The 7,511-nt window shown below is 52.0% G+C and overlaps 1 long non-coding RNA gene across 1 annotated transcript; it reads right to left on the bottom strand.

The window, feature by feature from the left end:
* Positions 1-3,966: 3,966 nt before the first annotated feature.
* Positions 3,967-6,373, bottom strand: LOC131500220 (uncharacterized). Its single transcript, XR_009256187.1, has 2 exons — positions 6,096-6,373; positions 3,967-4,774 (listed from the first exon to the last, which is right to left on the bottom strand). It is a non-coding gene; the product is annotated as an uncharacterized LOC131500220 (long non-coding RNA).
* Between the last annotated feature and the right edge of the window lie 1,138 nt (positions 6,374-7,511).

Raw genomic sequence — 7,511 nt, 5'->3', positions numbered from 1 at the left:
AGGGAGGCCGGAACATCAGAGCTGGAGAGAGATTTGAAGGTGCTGTGCAGGAAGACGGAGGAGGGGCCACAGCCTAAGGAAGAAGCGGGCACCTCCAGAAGCTGGGACGGGCAGGGGAACAGATTCCCCATTCCAGCCCAGTGAGACCAGGGTTGGGCTTCAGACCTCCTGAACTGTCAGAGAATGAATCTGTGTTGCTATAAGCCAGGGACTTCGTGGTCATTCGTTAGAGCAGCCGTAGGAAACTCACATACCTTCCAAGGTTTCCTTTGCTTGCTCCAAGAGGAAATGCAATGGGAAAATACGTTTTGTATCAGACTCTGGTGTCTGTTAATACAAGGATAGACAGGGGGCCTGGGTGGCTCAGTCGGTTAAGTGTCCGACTCTTGGTTTCGGGTCAGGTCGTGGTCTCAGGGTTCGTGGGTTCGGACCACACCACCCGTCCCGTTCCTTGCTGACAGCGCGGAGTCGGCTTGGGATGCTCTCTCTTCCTCTCTCTCTCTGTCCCTCGCCCACTCTCTCAAAATAAATAAATAAACTTCAAAAAGTGGTTAAGAATAGGTAATGCTTGGTATCGAACTTATTAGGTGCCGGACACGATGTCCCACACACTTCCCATGAACCCGTTCGCTTTGCTCTCGCAACAGTGCTGAGAGGTAAGTTCCGTTTTTATCTGCGTTTTTACTGATAAGGTAAACTGAGGCACAGAGAGGTTAAATCACTTGCCCGAGGTTGCCCTGGAAGTCTGGCTCCAGAGTCCATGTGACACACGGCCATGCTTGTGACTGCTGACTCTGAAGGTCAGCCTCTTGCTGGTAAGACTGCAGCCTCTCGGACACGTGGTGGGACCTACCCACAGGACCCCAGCGTGGACAGGAACAAGCTTGTGTTACCGCAGCGCGAACAAGCTTCCGCATGAGGCAGGTGAGGGCTGCAGTGATGGTTGTCTTATGAGCCGTGAGGCTCCAGGAGACTTGTTTAACTTCCCTGAGCTTTATTTCCTCGGTGGAACACAAGACGACACGTCTCTACCTTAACTAAAGGGTTGACATTTCAGCGCCGTGAGGAACAGTAGGAAAAAAGTACGAAAAAGCACTCAGTTAACGTATTTCCACTTCTTCCCCCTACCTGGTTCGGAAGGCAGGAGAGAGGTTAGGTGGTGAAGACAGAGGACACGAAGTCTTACTCCCCGTGTTCAAATCCTGAGCCACCACTTGCCGACGGCAGCCACAGGCAAGGTACTTCCCCCTCTTTAGCCTCAACTTGTTCATCTGTAAAATGGGTGCGGTGGTGACAGTACCCTTCAGAGAGCACCAGTGGATGCTGACTGGGGTATTAGCACTCTTATACCATGCTTCTATTCTTATTTGTTAAAAAGCACTTGAAAAAAAAGTTCATCAAAATGTTGATAGCCGTTATTTCTGGGAGATGACTTTTTTTTTTAAACGATCTTTTAAATATATTTTTGAGTTGCCTGAATTTTTTTTTTTTTTGCCTGAAATAAAAAAAAAATTACGAGTATGCAGGACTTTTAATAATAAGAAAAAGCCATCTTTCCCCCATTTCCATTTTGGATGGCAAAGAAAACCTATATTCATCTGGCTCAAAATTTTGTGCGTCTTTGAGAAAGCTATGTTTCATCCTTCATTAGATGCGATTTGAGGCCGTGAACGTGTGCAGAGCATCTCCTGTGCGCCAGCTCTCCGCCCGGGTGGGACAAGGTTGCAGAAGCTTCTCTTCTAGAGAGTTCCGAGAGCCCGAGCCACCACTTCTAGTGTTTAACAAAGTCTCTGCTTTGCTGCCTTAATAACTGAAATATAATTCAATCTCCTCTTGATAACTCGGTGTTCTCACCAAGACCCAAGTTACAGTCAAACTCACTTCCAACCAGGATTATGCGGTTTTAGTAATAATAATGATGATCTTCACCCCCTCTGAGCACTGACTACACGCCAGGGAAGGTGCCATGGGGTTCACTGAATTCTCAGACGACCTCGTGAAGGAGGGGCTTACTTTCCCCATTTTACAGATGGCAAAACCCAGAGGTTGTGAATTTGCCCGCAGTGACACAGCTAGTCAGGGGGCGTGCCAGGATTTGAGCCCATTCCAGCTGATTCCAAGCCATAAGAGGTTCTTCTCTACGGTAGGGCACGTTTCCGTGTGCTCAACACGGGCTGCGACAGTGGCGCGTCCCCCAGATGGCCGCATTTGACAACTCCTGTCCAGTCTGTTGGTCCGGCATCTGGTGACTCCCACCAAGGGGCGGGGCCTAAGTCCCCGTCCCTTGGCGCTGCGTGGCGTCCACAGGTTCGCGGCTTGCGGCTCGGCTCGGCTCTGCCTTGAAGAAAGTTGCACATCCAGAGGCCCGGACCGCGGTCCAGTAACACCTGCAACAGGGAGCACCTGCGGCCTGCGCCCAGCTCTCCAGCCAAGGCCAAGCTCTTCCTGGGCAGCCCTGCCGGCCCCTCAGCAGGGCGCGGGGCTACGCAGTGGCCTCCTCCCTGCACGCAGCCTTGCCCTGGAGCAGGAGCTTGGGTGGGCGGCCACCGGCCATTCAGCACTGGCGTCCCAGGCTCGCCCTGCCCCTTCCCTTCCAGGTGTCAGGTCCACCCTGTGGTCGGAAGGCTTTCCCCAGACATCCTGCCTGTGCCCTGTTCTCCCTTGGTGTTACCCCCGAGCAATCTCGTGGGCCCCTAACTCTGTCTCAGTGCCTGCTTCCCACGGGGCTCGGAGACGGAGCCGATCGCTGTCCTGTGACCATCAGAACGTGATGGAACTGAAGCCTGGGGCATAAAGGGCGAGGCGCTTCTTCCCCGCTGCCAGGTAGGCAGGGCAACCCCTGAGCCCACCAGGCTGGGAGGGAGCCCAGAGAGAGGCCCTGGGACTACATGGAGGGACAGAGAGGCCTGGCCAGCCACCACGCACTCCAATCTCCTTCCTGTTCCTGGACTGGAACCACAGGAGGGCCGGGAGCCAGAACTGCCCGGGGGAGCCCCTCCCAAATTCCTGCCGCCTAGACGGTGAAAAGCAAACTCTCATTGGTTGTTTGAAGTCAGAGTTTCCGGCTGATCTGTTCCTCAGCCTTAGGGTCACCGGTGTGTCAGTTGGGGACAGAGGTCCGTGAGCCCGAGGCCTGACCTCCTTCAGGCTGCGCCGGCCACTCTGCGGCTGAGAGCGCAGCACGCAGTCGGAGTGCTCCCTCCCGCTTTGCCCGCCACTCGAGTTTACACGTAGGGGCTCCTTCTGAACCGCCTGGAAATAAATGTGTAGCCACTGCAACCACGTTCTCATCCAGTCGTGGTGAGGATCCGCTCTAAGACACCCTACAAACGTTTGTTGATGAGAGAAACAGAGGGCGCTTCTGAGACCTGGGATTTATTTCACGAGACCCTGAAACGCACAATTATGAGACCTGCAGTGTCAAATAAACAGACAGGATTGCCGCGAGGCACTGGCTCCCGACCAACGTTTACATCCGGATGTATGCATGCGGATCCTGGATTCTTGGATCTCCTTGCTACGGGCCCCTCCCCCCCATCCAGACGCAGGCCACCATCTCTTTAAAAAGGAAGAGAGAAAGAAAAAGAATGGAGGCTGACAGCTCAGAGCCTGGAGCCTGCTTCGGATTGTGTGTCTCCCTCTCTCTCTGCCCCTCCCCCATTTATGCCCTCCCCCCCCTCAAAAATAAATAAAAACTTAAAAAAAAAAAAAAAAAAAAAAAGAAAGGAAGAGAAAAGGAAAAAAGCGTCATGGCGCAGAGCAAAGTCCAGACCCGGGAGAGAGGAGATCTGACGTCAGCCTTCCCATGTGGCACCGGACCAGCAGGGGGCGTCCGGTCTCAGGGGACTCCCTTGCATCGTGGCTGGGCCCAGTGCTCCCATCTGGAAATGCACAATAACAATAACACCTCCCTTAATGGACTGTTGTGGAAATTCAATGAGATAGGAGATATTATGTGATACATAATGAGATATACAAGTATGTTTTATTGCCTTCAAGTACTTTACACACAGAAGCTTTGCTCATAGAAAATTACCAGGAAGAGGTGTTTATTTCCTTGTTGTGAGATCGCCCCTCATATAGCTTAGAAAGCAAACATGGCAGTTGAAAACATGGAGCTTTCGAGCTGTGCGTACCTGGGTTTGAAGCCCGTCCTCACCAACGCAAACATAACTGGGTTGGGAAAACTGTTGGCAGAATTTCCTCAGGCGGAACATATGCGTCCCATATGACCCTGCAGTTCCGTCCTAGGGATATGCCAAACAGAAGTGCTCGCATATGTTCACCAAAAGACATGTCCCGGAATGTTCATAGCAGCCCGGGTTTTAAAAGCCCAGACCTGGATGCTGCCCAAATGTCCCTAATATTAGTTTCCTATTATAGGCTGCATGACAGATTGCCACAAAATTCGTGACTTGAGACGACACGCATTTTATATTCCGCAGATTCTGTGATGAAGGCATTTGGGAATGGACCTTGCTTCTGAATCTCGCAAAGCTGCAGTCCAGGTGTCTGCCAGGCAGTGGTCTCATTTCAAAGCTCAGCCGGGAAGGGGTCACTGCCAAGGTCACGTGGCTGCTGGCAGAATTTAGATCTTTGTAAAACCCCGGGCCTCAGTTTCTTGCTGGCTGTCAGCTGGAGGCCATCCCTAGTCACAAGAGGCCATCCTAGGCCACAGTTCCTAGGCTTGCCACATCGGCCTCCCCAAAATGCCACTGCCTCATCAAAGCCAGCAAGGGGGAGAGTCTGCTTGCAGAATGGAGGTCACAATCCTCTGTAAGGTAATCATGGAAATGGATTCCATTACCCTTGCTGTCTTCTATTGGCTAGAATCACATCACACACCCTGCCTACTATCAAGAGGAGGGGACCACACAGAGGCACAAACACAGGAGGTGGGCATCACGGGACCACCTTAGAGTCTGTCCACCACGTCAATGGTGCCACGCGTAAATAAAGCATGGATTGTCACCCCATGAAATATTCTAAAGAGAATGAGCAACTTGAACCCCATCAACAGTAAGGGCGAATTTCCAATCACAGTCTGAAGTGGAAGAAAGCAAAGAAGCGAAAGGGTACGGGCTGTGTAATCCCATCCTATAAAGTTTAGAAACTGTCGAACCTGACCTCTGCTGTTAGAAGTCAGGACAGTGGTCAGTCGGAGGCTGGCGGGGCGGGGGGGGGGGGGCGGTGGTGGTGGCGGTGGTGGCTGGGATATAAGGGGGTTGGGGGTGGTAAGTAATGTTCTGTTTCTTCATCTGGATGCCGGTTACAGGGGTGCGTTTACTTATAGAAAACTCATTAGGATAGGTTCACTTCTCTGTACATACGTTACGCGTCAAAAGCTTAAAAGAACTGACCCAAGAAGAAGTGGAAAATCTCAATAGCCGTGGAGGACACGGAAGTGACAGTAAAGGAACTATAACCATTCCCTACTCCTTCCCTGCCCCCTCTTCCAAGACACCTTGTACTTTGTTCTGCAAATCTTCAGGGGTCACATAATTCTTCCCTCGCTTAATGGCAGGTGGTAGTTTGCGGCTGCATTCGAAATCAAATGTATACTCCAAACCATGGCCTACATGACCCTTTGGGTTCTGATCCTTCCAGTTTAACCATCTATTTTTTTTGTTTTTTCATTTTTAATTTGAGAGAGAGAGAGAGAGAGCGAGCGCGCGGGAGAGGGGCAGAGGGAGGGAAAATCTCAAGCAGGCTCCACGCTCAGCGTGGAGCCCAACACAGGGCTCGATCCCGCGACCGTGAGATCATGACCTGAGCCAAAAAGCAAGCGTCAGGCGCTCAACCAACTGAGCCAGCCAGGTGCCTCTAGCTCCGCCTTTTCACCACCTGCCACCACCCTGCCTCCCCCTGAGGCCCCAGTCACACTTGGCATCTCTCAGCCACTCGGGTGTGCCAGGCTCTTTCCGCCTGCTGACTTCAGGGCATTTGCACATGCGCCCTCTAGCCCGGACCCATGCTCTCACTCTTCAGCTGGCCATCCCAAAGAGGTGGATTCTCACCAATACCACCCCCCTCACTCTACCACCCACCCACCCCTTCTTTCCTCTGTCACCACGGCACGCCCCGCCAATACATACCTCCCGGCTGAGCTCTCAATGATTTTTGCATCTTCTCCTCCCCACGAAGACGCGAGCTCCCTGAAAGGAGGGACCACACGTGCCTTGCTCTCTCTCTGGGGTCTCTGCAGCAGAGTCGGGCCCAGAGCATTTGCTGGGTGAGCGGGAGCGCGTGGCCATCTCGCATCTCCCTGCTCGCGGGCCCTGTGAGCAGAGGCTGAGAGGCTCTGCGTTCCGTTTCCAGATTCTCAGGCTGACGTGTGGCCCTGATCCAATGAGCAGTGGCCGGAGGAGCTGAGGTCCCCGGTGGGGGTGTGTGGCCGCCAGAGGGGCTGTCTTGCAGCTGTAAAGCACTGCATCGCTCTCCTGTGCAAAGCCTGTCGACACCCGCGGTCACCCAAAACACATTTGTCAGCAGCGGTTCAAAGCGATAGCAACCGGGGTTCGCGGCGTTTGTGAGTTATGTCCCAAACAAGCTGCTGCTGCTCTGAAAAGTTAAAATATGGCTGGCTGCGGACGACTTAAACACGTTTTAAATTGGAAATTTCTGGGAGATATATATTTGCCAAATGGAAGAGCAGGGAAAACTGAACATCACATCACCCTCACTCGCCTTCCGAGAAAGTTCTGGGGCGGGGGGTGGGGTGGTGAGAAGAAGAAGGGGAGAAGATAGAACTTGTATGTTTGGAGTTGTACAAGAGTGGAGCGCCCACTGAGGCTGTACTGGCCGCGGGAACACCGCTTTGTCCCTCTGGAAAACAACGTCAACCCGGGACCTAGAGAAAGCGGTGGCCGTCCGTCACCCCACGATGCCATCAGTGCCCCGTCACCCCCCCGAACTATAAGAGAATACATTTTTGTTGTTTGAAACTGCTAACTCGGTGAAAATTTGTTACAGCGGCCCCAGGAGACCAATACAAGGATAATGATTATCACCATTATTATTTCCCGTATCTCTTCTTTCTCTTTTTTCTGTCTGCCTTCAAGAAGATATCCATTCCCCCCCTCCCCCAAAAAATCAACCCAAAATGGATTAAGGACTTGGATGGAAGAGCTGAAACTCTAACACTCCTAGGAGAAAACACAGAGGGAAAGTTTCTTGACGTTGATCTTGGTGATGATCTCGTGGACGTCACACCAAAAGCCCAGGCACCCAAAGCAGAAATAGACAAGTGGGACTACATCAGACTAAAAGCCTTCTGCCCAGCCAAGGAAACAATCAACTGAGTGGAAAGGCAACTTAGGGGATGGTAGAAAATATCTGCAAAATCTGATGAGCAGTTAATACCCTCAAATATACAAGAAATCCCTACAATTCAATGGCAAAACACCCGAACAATCCAAACAAGAAATGGTCAAAGGACTTGAATGGACATTTCTCCGAAGACATACTCATGGCCAACAGCTATTTGAAAAGGTGCACAACAGCACTCATCA

Source organism: Neofelis nebulosa, chromosome 17 (genome assembly GCF_028018385.1).
Source record: "Neofelis nebulosa isolate mNeoNeb1 chromosome 17, mNeoNeb1.pri, whole genome shotgun sequence".
Lineage (NCBI taxonomy): Eukaryota > Metazoa > Chordata > Mammalia > Carnivora > Felidae > Neofelis > Neofelis nebulosa.
This window is presented reverse-complemented; position numbering and strand designations above follow the sequence as displayed.